Below are 20,992 nucleotides of genomic sequence, written 5' to 3'. Positions count from 1 at the left end.
CAAATCTAAATTTTATTTTAGCGGTATAGGTTTACAAAATAGAAAATACGGTTCTTAGCTGACTTGTAAACAATTATGTGCAAAAAATTGAAAGCGCAACATTTCAAATGAAATCAATGTAAATCTCATATTTCAACAATATTTCATAGATCTGTAACCAATTATTTCAGTATGCTGTAGAAAATTAGAGTCTAGATCATCTTAGGAAAGAATTTGAAGCAGGAAAACTGTCGATTTCTATATATATACACAGGGTGTCCAGTGAGGAAAGACAAAGATTTAGGGAGATGATAGGGGAAGCCATTCTAAGCAAAAATGCTTTATGTGAACATAGGGTCTATTTCCTTTCGTTTCGTTTCGGTGATGGGGGTGGGGGTAACTGTTTTGCCTCTTGCACTTGCCTATTTTCGTTTCAAATACTCTAGCACACGCTGTAGTTTGGGTTACGTTACATATTATACTTCGTTTGAAAGCTAATGAAACAGGCTTGCAGGCGGTATAGATTGTCCCACTACTACATACAAGAGGGAAGTTACGAAGGGAATTTTTTCCAATTTTTCTATAATTTTTTTAAAACAATTTTGCACTAGTCTTTAGTAGAAACACTGTCGCTAGTGAAACAGTACCTAACTAGACGAAAATGATACTCTATACCAAAGATCCAGGTGAGGTGTCAAGTTGTTAGCTGTATTAGAAGTGATACAAAAAGCATTCTTCATAACTCCTTACTCTAATAACATATCCATGTTCAACTTTCCATAGATAACAATGGTCACAAATAATAAATGAACGTTTCCATGCGAAATTGGAAATACTATACTACTCCTTAACATACGAGAGCTCTACATTTTTATGCATGAGCACTAATTACAGTTCTGAACAACAGATGGCAGCAAAACAAAACCCACTTGAATTGAAGTTTTCGTACAACATACTACACGAGAATGTCTATTGCAATAGGGTTATCGTAGTCATAATTACTTCTAATGCACATAAAGAGCGGCAAACTGGTTTATACTAAAGTGCGGGAAACTGCGCATCCCAGCGTGAAGCTAACATCTGAACGAGCTTGAAAATACAGCCCTCAACAAGAAGACAACGTTATTCATTCTGTACAGCAAATCTAAAAACCAGCATTAGGAGACTTTCTAATCAACTTGCACTTCCTATGTATATACGTGATGTACTGCGAGGAGAAGGGTTTTATACGTTTCATGTCCAAACAGTGCAACATCTCCATCCAGGAGACAGTGGACTACGTGTTGGTTTCTCCCAATGGGTACAGGAGCATCCTAATGTTTCGCCATTCATCTTGTTCACCGATGAGGCCACTTTCGGCAGGAATTGGATAAACAACATCCACAACTGGCACCGTTGCACTGACGAAAATTCTAGGGCAATCACAGTAAAACATCAGGAACGATTTTCTGTAAATGTTTGGGCTGGGATTATCTATGAACAGATCATCAGTACCTTTTTCTGCCCCAGCGTTTGGCCGGTGAATATTATTTACACTTCCTGCGCCATGAATTACCAGTACTATGGGAAGATTTGACTTTTCATACTCGGGCATCCATGTACTTCCAGCACGACAGGGACATGTAACACATGCAAGCTGTATGTCGATATTTTTACTACAAGTTTCCACATCGGTAAATGGGTCGCGGAGGACGGATGTCGATTATTCACTGGCCGCCACCCTTCCCGAATCTTACACACTTGGGCTTTTGCTTTTGAGGATGGTTTTGAGGCATTGTATACAGACGAAAAGTCAACGCACGAGAAGGTAATTCAGATCATTATAAAGGCATTCAACACGGTCAAAGAGCGCCGAGAAGTCATCCATCAGGCAACACTGCATGTACGGACGAGCACTGCAAAGTGCATTGAGGAGGATCGTTGAATATTTGTTGCATGTACAAAATAATTACGTTGAAGGTTGATGCTTGTACTTAGGTCTCTATTTGTATGCACTAAAAGTAATCATTGTTTATGTATTAGAAGTAATTATTTATGACTTCGACAACCCTATTGCAATGGACATTCTCGTGTATGTTGTACGAAAACTTCAATTTATGTGGGTTTTGTTTTACTGCCATCTGCTGTTCAGAACTGTAATTAGTGTTCCCGCATATAAATGAAGAGATTTCGTATGTTAGGGAATAGTTTAGTATTTCTAATTTTGCATAAAAACGTTCATTTATTAATATTCGTAACCATTGTCATCCATGGAAAGTTGGAACATTGGTATGTTATTAGAGTAAGGACTTAGGAAGAATGCTTTTTGTATCACTTCTAATACAGCTAATAACCTGACACCCCACCGGAATTTATGGTATAGAGTGTCATTTTCGTCTAGTTTAGTTTCGTCTTGTTTCTCTAGCGACAGTGTTTCCACTCAAGACTAGTGCAAAATTGTTTACTAAAGGGATTTTATAGAAAAATTGGAAAAATTTCCCTTCGTAACTTCCCTCTTGTATGTAGTACTGGGACAATCTGTATATCACCTGCAAGCCTGTTTTATTAGTTTTCAAACGAAGTATAATATGTAACATAACCACAACTACAGCGTGTGCTAGAATATTTGAAACGAAAATAGGCAAGTGCAAGAGGCAACAAACTACCCCCACCCCTATCTCCGGAAGGAAGGGAAATAGATCCTATGTTCACATAAGCACTTTTGCTTAGAATGACCTCTCTCTCTCTCTCGATATATATATATATATATATATATATATATGAAGTCTGTTACAAAATAACTGCACCGCCTGCTAAAATTTCAATGTTTTAATTTCCCTTAGAAAATTGTTAATTAATTTTATCTGGTGATTCGCTGATCATTCTTAATGAAAATTTGTTCCATACGTGACCTTTTGTGCTTGTAAGTTGCTATTTATGTTCTGCATATGATATTTAGTGCTTTGTTATTTTTCGTCAATAGTGTGATCACTGATTACGTACTAAACATGGGTAAAATACTGAGCGACATATCCCCTCATAAATAAAGGAAGATACTCGCGTTGTGCCATGCTGGCATTTCAAAACGTCAAATTGCAAAACAACTTGAACTGCATCATACAACGGTCGATACAATTATTAAAAAGCAAACAATGCATAATAAATCCGCTTTAAGAGGCAAATGTTGCAAAAGGCGAAAAACAAGCTCTCGAATAGACAGAAAAATAAAGGTTCTACCTTTGAGAAGCAAAGCTTCTTCTTCACGACAAATTGCTTAAATTGCGTCCGATGATATTGGTGTTAGTGTAAGCTAGGTGACAGTTGTTAAACGGCCCAAGGAACAAGGAATTCGGGACAAAACACCTCGAAAGAACCGGATACTTAACGCAAATCACGTAAGAGTCAAAAAAAAATATTTTTTAGTATGTACAAATCTTGGGGTGTTAAAGAATGGGAGAACATGTGATTTTCCCCAATGAAAAAAGTTTAGGGTTCTTGGGAGTGACAGTTGTGTTCAACTACGGATGAGAAGTGTGAAAGAACTTAATTGCGAGTGTATATCACCGACAGAGAAGTTTGGTGAGAGTGTAATGGTGTAGGGCTGCTTCACGTTGTAAGGTGTCTGAAGACTAGAAATCTGCAACAGGTCAATTAATGCACACTATCACATGGACATTTTCAACCGTAAACCTCTAGCAGGAGCAGAGGATCATTTTTCAGGCAAAAATTTTGATTACTTCATATTTAGAAATGATAATTCGGGGTGTCACAGAGCTGCTGTGGTTAAGAAGTGGTTTCCAGACATGCATATTCAATTGTTATGGTGGTCACCTAACTCTCCAGACATGAATCCTACTGAAACGTATGGCATTCGATGTCCCACAAGATTTCAAGGAAGTGCTTTCAAACAAAAAAGAAGCTTATTGAAACGGTGGTGCAAGTTTGATTCCATGATCTAGACGTATCCTTGTGCCAATCTTTCATACACAACATGCCAAGTAGGTTGTCTGCACTGAAAGGGGCACATGGGAAACACAAGTTACTGAATGGGGTATATACACAGTTATATCTTTTATACAGTTAACAGTACTGTTCAGAAAACTTGTCTCAATTTCGTGTTCATTAAAGTGATGTTAACATGCATTCATACAAAGTGTATGAAAACAGATATGTTCATACTTTTTGTAACAATGGCTATTTGTAGCCTATTATTATGTAATATACGGCTATTAGAATTATTTGTCCGTATATATGTAGTAGATAAAACAATAAATTATATATATATATATATATATATATATATATATATATATATATATATATATATATATATATATATATATATATATATAAGAATTGAGGAATTACTGTATATCTGCGCAAACTACTTGAGAAAAGACACTAAACAGCCTGTGCTAGATGGACATAAGAAACAAATTCTAATAACCGAATCAGAGCAGGTGTGTCAGCGGCGAAAAGTTTGGGACTAACGAGGATAGTGACAGAAACTTACATCGCATAAAAACAGTGTACTTTTAATGGATTCACAGTAGTAACACTATACTTGTGAACACTATATTCTGCCATTAAAAATTAACATTACAGAGACATCGCTGAAATCTACTCGTTCATTTTAAACGACGTATAATACTTATAATAACCCGACATATAAACTTACACTTGTAAAGATAAAATACTAGCTTCCTACATTGTGCAAAAATGTTGCACTAGAGGAAACTAATCTTAGGCAGAGCGAGTTTTCACTTTACGCATTTCATTCAATTCAGTGATTTGGATCTTTGGTTTCCAGAACCTCTCTAAGTATGTTAGTTTTGCTATCTATATATTCAGTAGCGTGCTGGCATACTACTTGTCGTTTTATGTTTCAATGAAGAAATGTCTGTATGATTTGAAGTCATGTACTCTGATTATGCTCTCAGTTCATTATTTCCTAGTTTGTTGCTACCAGTGCTGCTTCTGTCGCGCGTTGCTCTTTACTGTAATTCTTTAGCGGCACATGTCCAATGGGGTGCATTTCCCTCAATTTATATAGGTCATAAACGTCAATGTGTGACATGAAATAAATATTATAGATCTTATTTCAGTGTTTCCCGGGTATTGAAAAAAGTATGTTATTCGCGACAGCACATAACGATGTTAAAGTGAACTGTGTATGGTGAAAACAAAATGTTCACTATACTTACACAATTATTCGTCAGACATGGAGGATAAGTAGTAAACCTAAATTCAAGATACGGAAAATTCGTCTATTATGTTGTATGTATGTTTCTGGTATGTCAAAAACAGAACAGATTTTTTACGAGTGTTCATTCATTTGACGATATAAAAGTCAGCTTTTACGAAGAAGTGGAACGGATATTTGACCAACTCCCGCGATACCATATGAAAATTCTATTAGGAGATTTCAATGCGAAGGTAGGACGAGACGATATTTTCAAACCGATTATAGGGAACGAAAGTCTCCATAAGGAAGCTATTGACAACGGTGTTAGACTCGTGAACTTTGCAACATCAAAAAACATAATAGTAAAGAGTACAAAATTCCCACATCGCGACGTTCATTGACGTACACTTGGACATCACCAGACGGAAAAACACATAATCAAATTGATCATGTTTTAATAGATAGAAGAAGGCAGTCTAGCATAATTGATGTCCGGTCGTTTAGAGGGGCTAATTGTGACACTGATCACTACTTGGTAGCAGCGATAATACGAGAGAGATTATAGTTAAATAAAGGTAATATTCAATGTCCGAAAACGGAGAGATTTAATTTAAAGAAATTAGAAGAGAGTCAGGTAAGAGAGGAATACCAGATTGAGGCTTCGAATAGATTCTCGCTTTTAGAAGATTCGGAGTGCACTAGTGTTCAAGATACTTGGATTGAAATTAGAGATAGCATTAAAATTTCAGCAGAAGAAAAATTGGGACACGCGGAAATACGTAGGAACAAACCATGGTTCGACCAGGAATGCATGAAACTAGCAGAGAAGAGAAAACACGCAAAATTACGCTGACTACAAAACCCGAATAAAATAACTACACAAAATTTCGCAGATATCAGGCGGGAAACTTCCAAAGCTTTTAGAACAAAGAAACGCGATTTTCCGAAAGATAAAATTAAGGAACTTGAAGATAATAGTAAAAATAAAACATCCGGCACATGTATAAGGGAATCAACGAATTTAAGAAAGGCTATCAGCCTCGTGCTTATATATTAAAGAAATCTGACGGTACAGTTCTCACTGACACGGATAGCATCTTAAATAGATGGAAAGATTTCTTTGACGATTTGCTTAACACGCAACCAAAAACTAGTGAGCGTGGAGAAAAGGAGATACACCGCAGAACCGTATATTCCAGAACCCAACCGAATAGAAGTAGAAACCGCTATAAAGAAATTAAAGAAACACAAATCTCCGGATGTAGATGAAATTCCGGCTGAGTTAATGTTAGCTGGTGGAGAAAAATTGGGGAACAAGATGCACAAACTCATTCTCCTTATCTGGAACAAGGAAGAATTGCCATAGAGTGGAAAGAATCAATCATTTTTCCAATTCACAAGAAAGCCGACAAATCTGACTGTAATAATTATCGAGGCATTTCTCTTCTGTCAACATCCTATAAAATCCTTTCAAATATAACATTAGCAAGATTGACCTCCTACGCAAATGAAATTATTGGAGATTATCAGTGCGGATTTAGACGAAATCTATCAACTATCGACCAAATATTTACCATTCACCAAATACTCGAAAAAAAGTGGGAATACAATATCCCGGTACATCAAGTATTTATTGATTTTAGAAAGGCGTACGACTCGGTTAGGAGAGAAACATTATACATCGTTCTTACCGTACTTGGAATACCAAGAAAACTAACTAACTAACTCTATGGCCTATGGAACCTGGACGTTCAATGTCGCGTTCACAAAAGCTCTCAGCTGATTTTTATCCTTAGCTAACTGCATCCAGTTTCTACTTTGTATTCCAATTCTCTTGGGTCCGAATATTCGTCTCAGTATCTTGTTCTCAAATACTTTCAGTCTATGTTCTTCCCTCAGCGTAAGCGACCATGTTTCGCAGCCATACAGAACAACAGGCATGATTATCGTTTTGTATATTTTAAGCTTCAGATTCCTCGATAGAATTCGCGACGACAAGAGATTTTGAACTGAATATTAACACGAATTACCTGGTTTTAGTCGACATTACCGAGAAAACTAATTAGATTAATTAAGATATGTTTAAATGAATCTCAAAGTAAAGTCCCGGTAGGAAAACTTTTGTCCACGAGCTTTCATGTCGAAAATGGCCTGAAACAAGGAGATGCGTTGTCGCCATTATTATTTAACTTCGTTCTGGAATACGCTATAAGGAAAATGAAAGATAGCAACCAGGGCCTACAGTTGAACGGTATTCACCAGGTTATGGCATATGCTGATGATGTAAATTTAATAGGGGATGAGAGGAGAACAATAGAAAGAAATACAGAGATCTTATTAAACGCTTGCAGGAACATGGGTTTAGAAGTAAATGCAGAGAAAACTAAATACATGGAAGTGCGTCGGGACCGTAATACGGCAAATTGTGGATGGCTTAAAATATTAAATAATACTTTTGATAAAGTGGAGACTTTCAAATATTTAGGATCAATATTAACAGACGAAAATCATATTCACGAAGAAATTAAATGTCGACTAAAAGCAGGAAATTCGTGTTGCTATTCGTTTCAAAATCTCTTGTCGCCGCGAATTCTGTCAAGAAATTTGAAACTTAAAATATATAAAACGATAATCATGCCTGTTGTTCTGTATGGTTGCGAAACACAGTCGCTTACTCTGAGGGAAGATCATAGACAAAGTGTTTGAGAACAAGATCTTTAGACGAATATTCGGACCCAAGAGGAACGGGAATGGCGGAAACTTATTAACGAGGAACTACATAATTTGAACGGTTTACACAACATTGTTAGGGTCGTCAAGTCTAGGAGGCTTAGGTGGGCAGATGATGTAACTAGAATGAAAGAAAGTAGAAACGCTTTCAAAGTCTTGACTGGAAGACCAATCGGAAAATGACCATTAGGAAGATCTTGGCGCAAATGGGAGGACAATATTAAGATGGATCTCGCAGAGATAGGAATACAAAGTAGAAAGTGGATGCAATTGGCTAAGGGTAGAAGTCAGTGGAGAGCTTTTGTGAACGCGGCGTTGTACCTTCGGGTTTCATAGGCCATAGAGTTAGTTGGTTAGATATTTCATTCATTTAGTGCTTCCATGCTGCCAAATTTTACTTGTCAAATTGAAACTTTAAGGTAACTATTTCATTTTCTTCCAATTATTTTTCTTTGATTTTAATGTACTGTATAGATAGGATACTTCAGGATAGAATTTCATGACCTGTACGCAATGAACATTAACTTCAGTCCCTAGTGCATTGTTAATTGCTGTTTGCGGGGTTGAGGACTTGACTTTCTATAGTCTAAAATGAATTTGTTTTTTTCGCTTATTGCGATTCCTGTGTTTCCCAAGGCTGCACTCGCTACAAAATCCGAACGATATAACTACAAAAAATGTCGCTGACATCGGGCACAGAACTTCGAAAGTTTTAGGACAACAAAACGTGATCTTTTGAAAGTTAAAATGAATAAGCTTGCAGATAATAGTAAAAACAAAATCACTCAGCATATATATCAGGTATCAACGAATTCAAGAAAAGCTATCAGCCTCGCGCTCATAAAAATTCGACTGAATAACTCTTTCTGGTACAGAGGGAATCCTGGTTAAATGAAAACATTTCTATGACCATCTGCTTAACACGCAGCCAAAAGCTAATGTTCGAAGAAAGAGAAATGCACACAGTAGAATCGTATATTGCAGAGCTTAACAGAATAGGAATAGAAATCGCTATAAAGAAATTAAAGAAATCTAAGTATCAGACTCAAATCGAAATTCCGTTTGAATGAATTTTGACTCAAAGGGAAAATTGTAAGAAAGGATACACGAAGTGATTCTCGTTACCGAGAACAACGAGGACTTGCCGCAAGAGTGGAAAGAATCTTTGTTCTAGTACACCAGAAAAGCGAAAAAAACTGACTGCATTAATTATCTTGGCATCTCTCTTTTGTAAAGATTCTGTAAAATCCACTCAAACATTCTATTGACTCCATACGAAGATTTTATTGTTGGAGATTATCAGCATACATTTAGCGAAATTTATCAACTATCGATGAGTTTTTACCATGCGACAACTACCTGGATAGAAAAGGGAATACAATACCACAATACATGAATTCTTTAATGAATTTAAAAAGAGATCCGACCCGGCAAATATTGTACGACATTTTTACAGAATTTGAAACACAGAAAAAGATAATTCATTAGGATATGTTTAAAATTAATCCCAAAGTATAGTCCAACTAAGAATATTTCTCTCTATCAGCTTTCTCGTTGAGAATGGCCTCAAATACGGAGATGCGTTGTCACTGTTATTATTCTACATTGTTGTCGAGTATGTCAAAAGGAAAAATTAAAGACAGTATCCACGCTCTAGACCTTAACGATATTCACCAGGTTATGGCAAATGCTTATGTTATAAACCTCATAGGGGATGATAAGAAAATAACAGAATGAAATGCAGACGTCTTCCTAAACGCTTAAGAAAACTAAATACATCCATGTGCGTAGGGACCGTAATACTATAAATTATGGATGTCATAACATCAAATAATACTTTCAAATATTTAGGATCAATATTAAGGAACCAAAATTATGCCCACGAAGAAAATAAATGTCGACTGAAAACAGGGAATTCGTGTCACTGTTCAAAAGCCTTTGTCCTGGCGAATTCTGTCCAGGTATTTCAAGCTTAAATAAATAAAAGCTATAATCATGTTTGTTGTGTCTTACAGTTGCGAAAGATTGTTGCTAAGTTGGACGGAAGAACGCAGACTGCAAGTATTTCAGAACGAAATCTTCAAACGAATATTCGGATCCAACGGAAATGGCAGAAACTTCACAACGAGGAAGAGCATAATTTGTTCCGTTTACCAAACACTGTTAGAGTCATCAAGTCTGGAAAAGCAAATGCTGTAGCCTGAATGGAAGAAGTAGGAACATTTTCATAATTCTAACTGGAAATCCAATTGGAAAACGAACGTTACGGGCACACAAGAGCAATGGGAAACCAATATTAAGATGGACATCGTAGAAGTAGGAATACAAAGTAGAAACTGGATCCAGCGGGCTAAGAACAGAGTGGGGAGCTTTGCGAACGCGACATTGCACCTCCAGGTTCCATAGGCCATACAGTTAGTTTTAGTGTTTTCCTACAGTGGCTTTGGTATATCTATAATTTGCTTCGTTCCTTATTGACTACTCTGTGTTGTTCCCGCAGTTGGGAAATGTGCTGGTCCTCGAAGCAATGCTATTCTCTTCTTATTTTATACAACGTATAGTTCAAGATCTGATAAATTTAGAAAAGTCTTACAGTAGAAATGGTGACATGGTTCGAAATTTGTGAGCATTTGATAACACGCGACACTTAAAATAGTTATAAAACAATACAGTCCAAGCAACCATGATTTCCAACTGATTCAATTACTAAGGAACTGATTTATGGTGATATTTTCGTAATTATTCCCAGTAACTTGTTCTTAAGAATCAGTTCATTCAATGAAATGACTAAAGGAAAAACCTACATTAGACGGTTCACTTCTGTATGTTTTCATTCATTTTAACAATGAAATTACCTTTAGGATGAACAGAAAATCTTCCACAACCAGAGTTTCTAGCATTCACCTGGAAGCATAATTATATCCGTAAGGAGTCATCGTGCTATCAGTTTTTATGAATGCGTAATTATTATCATGAAATATTCACTTCCCTGGGCTCGAAATGCACTTTCAATGCCATACAAATTGTTTTCTCAGGGAAGAATTCCATTAACACGTACAGATTAATTTTAGATGAACTGAGTATAAAAGCAGTGTATGGACTACGGTATGAGAACTACAGTTCATAAAACATCAATCGCGTTAAAGCACAAACCAACTTCTCCTAGGTGGGCACTAAAATTCACGAATACTATTAAACCAAATCAGATCCGCAGCACTCGCGTGGCAGTGTGTCCGTAGAGGTAGGTGCATCAATAACGGACGCTTATACGGATGAAATTGGAGAGTGAAGGGAATGTTCAGAAGATTAAACACATACCTCGTGTGACAGCTTTCCGATATTTGGATTATCACTTTGTACACTGTTTTCACTTAGCAGTTAACTTAATTATGTTGCGTTAAAGAGCGTAGTTTCTATCTTACTTTACATTAGACAGATCGGATTGACATATATTTTGATACCATTACTTCCGCGGACGGTTAGACTAATTATAGCTCAACTTTCTATAAATTTTCTCATTTTTCGCTTGTTGGTTGGCCTGCTGTCCCTAAGTATTATTTCGTATCATCTGGTCAAATATTTTTATCTTGGTCGCCTACTACAACTGGTTACTAGGTTAAATTTGGTGTTGACTTAAAGGCACCCGCTCCAGCTGATGCCTTTAGGCACAAGCAAGAAATTACTCTGGATTAATTTTAACAAAATGGGTTTAAACTTCTCTAACCCTGAACTAATCCGCCCCACCCTATCCTACTATACTCTAACCTTTTAACGTAGCTCTATTTAGCAATTAGTAGATGGAACATGTAAAGTTTACCCTAAAACGGTTATCATTTATTCTTCAATCGAATAACATTTTTCCATAATTTTACATATTCATGCCCTCATAAAATAAGATTGTATCGGGATCAAATCAGTTTGCAGACACATTGTTAATCTGGACGCACCTATTTGGTCAAACTTTAAGGAAATAAAGATGAGCAATGGTTTACACAATTATTTAGAGCACATATATTTTTTTTTCTGTTGCAGAGTTATTGTAGGGATCCATCCCTAAATTGATTGTATCGACTTTCTGCATCTTAAGCAATAATTTCTGGGCTAAACTGCCGCATATAGCGAGCCACGATAAGACCTATATGAACTTGTTTTCAACGTTGATTTGCTACTTCTCTGTTCTTAGTTTATTATACCTAACCTACAATTATCTCTGTTTCATTTCAGTCCCTCCCTATTAACTGTTAATCACAAACATTTCTTATTTTAATCCTTTTTGTGCTCTTTCCTACATCCGTTAGTATGCATATAGTATTACAGTGCAAAATAAGTACCCTCGAACTGTTAAATGTTCCAAACTACGCAATACTCAGATGTTACCAAAGCAATGAGTCCCTCTCACTGCGATGGAGGATATAGCTTCGAAATTGCTAATAAAAATCCGTGAATAATATCATTCTTCAATACTGCATGTTTGAATAGATATTCTGCCAAATACCCACCAAAGTGTTCCGTTTTTTGCCATGTAATTACGAATTATCTCCATGTTGACCCAATCGACTCCGCATGCATTGTTTTGCGGTCGTTTGGAGGCGAATTGAAGACCTGTATCTAGGCCATTAAAAGTTAAAAATGCATACGAAAATAATTCTTTCCTGCGTGCTTCCCATTCAATGGGCGAGTACTTGTATTCGCAAAAAGTAAACTTTTTCCAGCATCATATGTAATCTTACTGCCTTGCAAGGAGTTTCTTAAAAGGAGCACCTTCATTAATAGGTACGTATTGACTTCGCGAAGGTTGAGAATAAATACAGTGTATGGATGTATGACAAAAGAACTACAGTTCATTAAACACAAACCAATTTGCGTTTGTGCTGATTACATAACCACACATTAATTTTTTGTTTTTACATAATTATTAATAGTACATATGTTTTATTAAATTACATGAAAATCTGACTTCTTAGTGTTATTTAAGTATTTTTTAAACTTACATTTTGCTATTTTGGAGCCTCTATATAGAGAGGTTAGCTGCGAATATACTGAATAAGCAGTCGCGGAGAGCCGACTAGGAGTGGTCCTCCAGCTTCGGGATTTGGGTAGAGCTAACAACCTCATCCTGTTAAAAAAAAAAAAAAAAAAAAAAAAAAACACCCTCTTGTTCAGAAATATTTACAAAAGCCTCGGACAAGGACTGATAACTTGGAACGACCTCAGCAAAAGAAAATGGACATGAGATTTGGAACATGGAATATTAGGAGTCTTTATAGAGCAGGCGCGTTAAAATCCGTAACGAATGAGTTAGAGAAATACAGGATGGACATAGTATGAGTTCAGGAACTTAGGTGGGAAGGAAACGGATCTGTGAATTCCGGAACTTTTACGTTCTTTTACGGGGAAGGAAATAAAAATCACCAGTTAGGAACAGGGTTTTCTGTTCCGTTCATAAACGTATATTACCAGCAATTAAACGGGTTGAATTTGTTACTGACAGACTTCTTTTATTACTCTTAAGGGACGGTGGTGTGATATTATTCTTTTAAATGTACATGCCCCAACAGAAGATAAGGATAACGATATCACAGACAGTTTTTACGAAGTGGAACGGATATTTGACCAACTCCTGCGATACCATATGAAAATTGTATTAGGAGATTTCAATGCGAAGGTAGGACGAGACGATATTTTTAAACCGATTATAGGGAACGAAAGTCTGCATAAGGAAAGTAATGACAACGGTGTTAGGCTCGTGAACTTTGCAACATCAAAAAACCTAATCGTGAAGAGTAGAAAATTCCCACATCGCGACGTTCATAAATACACTTGGACATTACCAGACGGAAAAACACATAATCAAATTGATCACGTTTTAGTAGATAGAAGAAGGCAGTCTAGCATAATTGATGTCCGGTCGTTTACAGGGGCTGATTGTGACACTGACCACTACCTGGTAGTAGCGATAATACGAGAGAGTTTATCGTTGAATAAATGTAATATTCATTGTCCGAAAACGGAGATATTCAATTTAAAGAAATTAGAAGAGAGCCAGGTGAAAGAGAAATACCAGATTGAAGTTTCGAATAGATTCTTGGCTTTAGAAGATTCGGAGTGCACTAGTATTCAAGATACCTGGATTGAAATTAGAGATAGCATTAAAATTTCAGCAGAAGAAAAATTGGGACACGCGGAAATACGTAGGAACAAACCACGGTTCGACCGGGAATGCATGAAACTTGCAGAGAAGAGAAAACAGGCAAAATTACGCTGACTACAAAACCCGAATAAAATAACTACACAAAATTTCGCAGATATCAGGCGGGAAACTTCCAAAGCTTTTAGAACAAAGAAACGCGATTTTCCGAAAGATAGAATTAAGGAACTTGAAGATAATAGTAAAAATAAAACATCCGGCACATGTATAAGGGAATCAATGAATTTAAGAAAGGCTATCAGCCTCGTGCTTATATATTAAAGAAATCTAACGGTACAGTTCTCACTGACACGGATAGCATCTTAAATAGATGGAAAGATTTCTTTCACGATTTGTTTAACACGCAACCAAAAACTAGTGACCGTGGAGAAAAGGAGATACACCGCAGAACCGTATATTCCAGAACCTAACCGAATAGAAGTAGAATCCGCTATAAAGAAATAAAAGAAACACAAATCTTTGGGTGTAGATGAAATTCCGGCTGAGTTAATTTTAGCTGGAGGCAAAAAATTGAGGAACAAGATACACAAACTCATTCTCCTTATCTGGAACAGGGAAGAATTGCCACATGAGTGGAAGGAATCAATCATTCTTCCAAATCACAAGAAAGGCGACAAAACTGACTGTAATAATTATCGAGTCATTTCTCTTCTGTCAACATCCTATAAAATCCTATGAAATATTTTAATAGCAAGACTGACCACATACGCAGATGAAATTATTGGAGATTATCAGTGCGGATTCAGACGAAATCGAACAACTATCGACCAAATATTTACCATTTGCCAAATACTCAAAAAAAAAAAAAAAATAAATAAATAAATAAATAAATAAGTAAATAAATAAAATAATAAAAGCGAATACAATATCCCGGTACATCAACTATTTCTTGATTTTAGAAAGGCGTACAACTCGGTTAGGAGAGAAACATTATACAACGCTCTTACAGAACTTGGAATACCGAGAAAGCTAATTAGATTAATTAAGATATGTTTAAAGGAGTCCCAAAGTAAAGACCGGGTAGGAAGATTTTTGTCCACGAGCTATCACGTCGAAAATGGCCTGAAGCAAGATGATGCGTTGTCAACATTATTTTTTAATTTCGTTCTGGAATACGCTATAAGGAAAATCAAAGATGGCAAAGGTAGCAAAGATGGCCTACAGTTGGAACGGTATTCTTCATCAGGTTATGACATATGCTGATGATGCAAATTTAATAGGGGATGATTGGAAAACAATAAAAAGAAATGCAGGAATCTTATTAAACGCTTGTAGGAACATGGGTTTAGAAGGAAATGCAGAGAAAACTAAATACATGGAAGTGCGCCGGGACCGGAATACAGCAAATTATGTACGCGTTAAAATATAAAGTAATATTTTTGATAAAGTGGATAGTTTCAAATATCTAGGATCAATATTAACAGACGAAAATCATATTCACGGAGAAATTAAATGTCGACTAAAAGCAGGGAATTCGTGTCACTATTCGGTTCAAAATCTCTTCTCGTCGCGAATTGTATCGGGGAATTTGAAACTTAAAATATATAAAACGATAATCATGCCTGTTGTTCTGTATGGCTGCGAAACATGATCACTTACTCTGAGGGAAGAACATAGACTGGAAGTATTGGAGAACAATATCCTTAGACCAATAATCGGACCCAAGAGAAACGGGAATGGCGGAAACTTCACAACGAGGAACTACATAATTTATATGGTTCACCCAACATTGTTAGGGTCGTCAAGTTTAGGAGGCTTAGGTGGTCGGGTCATGTAGCTAGAATGGAAGAAAGTAGAAACGCTTTCAAAGTCTTCACTGGAAGACCAATCGAAACACGACCATTAGGAAGACCTAGGCGCAGATGGGAGGACAATATTAAGATGGATGTCGCAGATTGGAATACAAAGTAGACACAGAATGCAGTTAGCTAAGGATAGAAGTCAGTGGAGAGCTTTTGTGAACGATGCATTGAACCTCTAACCATAGGCCATAGAGTTAGTTATTTTTTTAATATTTTGCGCTTTAGATGCTTTTTATCTTTAGTTAGAAGAGGTAGCCATAGATTATTTTTTAAGACTAAAATGGTACAATATTTTTTCTTGGAAGATATGGCTGCTTGGTGAGTCGGGAGGCCGAGCTTATAAATACGGTCCCTGTTTGTGTGGGAAGCACTCTCTTCTCAACCATTAACTTCTACACATCTCCCAGAGAACCTTACCCTTCTGCGCCTCCAATAGTGAAGGGACGGAAGGATGAAGTTTTTTACCACTCAACCGGACTTACAGATTGAATAGTCGGCTCTGAGACGTACCTTATCCTTTTTTTAAACTAAGGAAATTAGGATATTTTTAGATAGGATAAAGTACGGAATTTTGTTAGATTCCTATTATAAGGGAGCCTACCTTTTATTTTTGAACTAGTATTCTTAAAATATTTTGCTAAATTTTATTTGGGCAGCTCTCTGGAATGTTAGAGACTGTTTATTTTAATGTAATGATAAATATTCTTTCGGGATAAGTGAGGCTGGAAGGAACTTTGATAAACTTTAGCTATTTTTTTTTATAGGTGATGGCGGTCGTTAAACGACGAACCAGGTAAAATTTTGTTTTTTGATCCGCTTTCAGAATGAGGCGGCGCTCTTCTTTTTTGCTTTTAGTACTCAGTCGCCTGAATGATGTCGGCTGCGGGTGTGGTTGTCTCTTGATTGCGGGGGCATTTACTCTGTAGTTATTGCTTTGGAGTGAGGAGGCATTTAGAATTTTATTTTTAATTCTCTTGAATGAGGAGGCATTTAGATATGCATTTTTGATTGTCTCTTAAATGAGGGGCATTCGGTTTGATTTTTTAAAACGCAGCTATCTGAGTGATGCATAGCTGCGGATTTTTTTTATTATGTTAGAAGCTTTAAGTAGGAACAGGTGAATTAAAGCTGGAAGAGTAATTTCACTTTTTAACCTGTAGAAGATAGAGTGAGTCTTCTGCCAGGTCCCATTTTAAAACAGTCGTATAGTTGAGTAAGCTGGCGTCAAAGATAATACTAGGTTTGCTTCGGTTGGGGATCGAATGAGTCCTGTATCGGAATGGATATTGGCCGCTCGGCTGTATGAACTGACGGTCTTAAAGATAGTAGGTTGAAGAATATAATTTAATACGATCAAGAATATTAATTTTGTATATAAATTGTAGAAAAATTGTAAAGTATTTAAGGGAAGTAATTAAAGAATTAATACCAAATATAATAATCTTTTTTCGTTTAATTTTCACAAATACAAAAATTCCTCCCAAGTCATTGATTAATCTCTATACTTTTTCTGTTACTCGTGTATCTTTTTTTAAGGAAACCGTTAGGATGCTTTAATTCTTCCCCCGGATGAGACCGGGAAGGTGCGAAGCAAGATTGGAAATCTTCACTTGATAGTATATATGTCATATATTATCAACTATGTATATTATACAGAACTAATTATATATGTGATTTATATTTAAGCGACACATGTTAGATGGCCATATTTTTATACTCGTTTTTAATCCTGTTGCCCGGAATGCTATCTAACCGATTCAGAACAGAAGCGTAGCAGGGGACCGGAACGGCAGCGTGGAGTGAGTCCGTAGGGAGCGAGCGCGTCATCGACAGGAGGTATAGCCATAAATGAGAATTATGGAAAAACACTTCATATGGCATAAAACAAACGGATTGTGTGTCGAAAAGCTTTGTGACACTTGCACTCTTAGTTTGCACACTGCCTTGACAGTGCACTGCTTTTATCATGCCTTTCTTATTGAATATAATGTGGTACAGAAAAAATATTTCCATTTCAAATTCTACCTTATCATACATTTAATGTGGAACACCCTGATATATATATTCTTGGGTTAAGTGCTGCATCGCCGGAATAATTTTTGAAAATTTATCTGGTCAATTGGAGAATTTGTTTAAGTTTGTGGGGAAGAATGATTGAAAATCGGGTAAGGGGAATAGTCATTTATTATTATTATTTATTTTGATGTTGTAAGCCCCACTGTATGTGGAGGCGAATGGACTATTTCGTAAAAAGTTGCACTTGTTATGATATAGTGGCACGAAAGACAGTGTGGAAATGGGGAGTGTATGTCGAGGGTGCGACACATCATGTGTGAGCTACATAGAACCATTCAAAGATAACGAGGAACACTGTTGTACGAAACTGTTGTATACAATTTTTTCTTGAAATTGCAAGTCACTTCGAAAACCTCTAATTCGACAACAATGTAATTCTGTACAGTGTACAGAAGATGTATTCTATGCTTACAAGTGAAGGTTTAGTAATACGAAACCATGACAAGTGCTACTGAAATCTGTATGATTGCATAGCCCCACATGTTTCCTCTACCCTCGCCTACGCGCATATACACCGTCGGTGACGCGCCTGCGTCCGTTGGACGCAACACCGTGCTAAAATGTGGGTTCTCCAGCTTCGCCTTCAGCTCAATCGGTTAGATAGCGCTTATGCATTTTAGTGGCCATCTCGCACAGGCATGTTTGTGTTTCTTGCAGTAGTTTTTATGCTCATAACTTAACATAATTTAGTCCAACCAAATATAACCGAATCCTGTACGTTCCGGTACTTTTCCCTTGATTTTCAAATTGGTCCGGCGATACAGTAATAACGCCATATTTTTCTACTCGTTTTTTATCTTGTTGATAAATAAAATACAATTATTTATGCTCCCCTAATATGGGATGTTTCTCAACATTTTGCCTCAATTCACTACATCTATCTCAGATGCAAATCACTTGCTAGAAGTTTCCGCTTTAAATTTATGTATCTGCCTCCATTACAGCTGAAGTGACATTTCACCTTAACTAACAACATACTGGGTTTAAAACAGTGTCAAAAAATGCTCCACTGCCTGTTCACCTCATATCGCATCAATCCACGAACTCATACACTCCAGATTTTAACTTCGGTTTTAATTGCTTATTAATCAACACAACTGTAAATCACGAGCGTCATTTCAAATTTTGCATGGTGAAGGCAAGACCCCTTCATATAAGTAAAATTTCGCATTTCCCGCTGATTTACTACTATTATATTGATATAATTTTTATAAATCTCAAACTCACAAGGACAATTGTCCCTCCTTGCCGCCCTAAATAACGCCCCTACTGATGACCATTTACTCAGTTCTTACTCATGCTAACATTTCGTCTGATCCCGTTCTTTTTTCAGTAATTATTTTTATTTCAGAGCTGCAATCAGAGAGTTAACATCATTTTTGGGGGTGCTGAATTGCATTCTTCAGAACAGATTCACTTAAGATGGGCTCTGGTGTACGTACAAGATAGAAACTATTGTACAAAAGGCACTAAATAACTTGGGTTTTATATATATAACTGAGTCAGGGAAGGAGGGTATACACATAAACAATAGCGCACGACACTGTATATGGTATAAGATTACTTACGTGTTGAATTATGTATTTGCATGTTACTAAAGACGTTATAGGTAATATTGTGCACACTGATGTTATCACGGCATGTATTTTTTGTTTCCAAAGTAATGTAACACATTACTAACGTCGTAAATTTTACAATCATGTAATCCGTTAACTCTCAGACATTTCTATAGTTTTGCATGATGAGCTTGCACATTGACTTCTGATACTTCACCTCAATTCCTTTTATAGTGTAATTACTAGCTACCTTATGGCGAATCCGTACGTAACAGGAAGTATTTTTACGTAGATACGAAACTCACAGGTTAAAGCAAATGTTAGATTATTTGTGCGATTTTGTGAATGTGAAAGAGACTTTTTCTGTAGATTTTGAAAAACAATCATAATAATAAACGAACTTACTTCATATTTTGAATTTGGACAAAAGTGCAAGGACAACACTGATTTCTACGGTAGTAAATATGATTCATCTTGAGAAAGAATCAATTTGTACTCATTATGCACTGGCTTGAAGATCGTTGTAGTGTATATATAACCATCTTAAAAGTTACAGCAGCTTTTTGCACCAACGTTTCTAATTAAATATGAGCAAACGCTGAATTCATTCTTAAAAATGTGATCAAGTTCTCTATCCTTCTTCTTCTTCTTCCTCAAATGCACTAACGGTTAGAATATATGTTGTCTCGGAAATAATACCTTTAGACTACAAGTACTTTCTTTATTGGGTCCCCAAGGTAGAATTTTGAACAATAAACAATACCCAATCGTCAATGTTCAAGGTATTCCTAGAATTCTGGACCCTATGATGGGACGGGAGACACAAAAGCCAAGTAAAGGTCCCAATTAGGAAAAGGATTCAGCAAAATTAGGAAAAGGTCAAAGTGGGGAGGGAAGTTTAGACGTTAATGTGTGCTGTCTCCAGATGCACAGGCCTAAAAAAAAAAATAAGAGGAAAACAGAGAAATGTACAATAAAGAAGGTAAAATTGTAAAATTTGTCTCAAGTGGATCTGAACTACGGATGCGATTAACGAACTCACGGTATTACTTAACGATCGTCCGAGATGTAACTTGTCTTTAGTTGAGGATGAAGTTTTCTGCTGTGCTTATTTGGATCATGTCTTGGAAGCAATAGAACCACTTTCTATTTTCTCTTGGACTTAAGAACAAATCAGAAAAGAACTACCAATCATAAAAGAGTAGCGCGTGTCGACATTCAACTTTATTTCCCACCATCTTTTCATAACATAGCTCCCTGGACAAGACAAGCATCAATTATATTAATAGAGTCATACGAAAAATATAATGGCTTGTATAACGTGAAGCACGATTTATGTTACAAAAATTAAAAAATGCAATAATACATGCCCTAGAGAAGGTATGGAGTGAAGTATGGAGAGTCGGCCCAAACACTACAGATATGAACAAATGTTAATTACATATTTTAAAAGATTAAAAATAGGCGATTTTAGTAT

The 20,992-nt window shown here is 36.4% G+C and overlaps 1 protein-coding gene across 2 annotated transcripts in view; it reads right to left on the bottom strand.

Annotated features, from left to right (window-relative positions):
• LOC145693479 (uncharacterized) overlaps positions 1-20,177 on the bottom strand; it is a 33,878-nt gene extending 13,701 nt beyond the window's left edge. The window contains exon 1 of one of the 2 annotated variants that reach the window (XM_081769516.1): positions 19,921-20,177. The gene's annotated coding sequence lies outside the window, so the exon portion shown is untranslated. Of the gene's footprint in view, positions 1-19,527; positions 19,886-19,920 lie in introns of those variants that run through there. The other variant, XM_081769517.1, reaches the window with a different exon arrangement.
• Positions 20,178-20,992: the final 815 nt, after the last annotated feature.

Source organism: Thermobia domestica, chromosome 8 (assembly GCF_964235325.1).
Source record: "Thermobia domestica chromosome 8, izTheDome1.hap1.1, whole genome shotgun sequence".
NCBI lineage: Eukaryota > Metazoa > Arthropoda > Insecta > Zygentoma > Lepismatidae > Thermobia > Thermobia domestica.
Note: the sequence above shows the minus strand (reverse complement) of the source record. Positions and strands in the feature narration are given on the sequence as shown.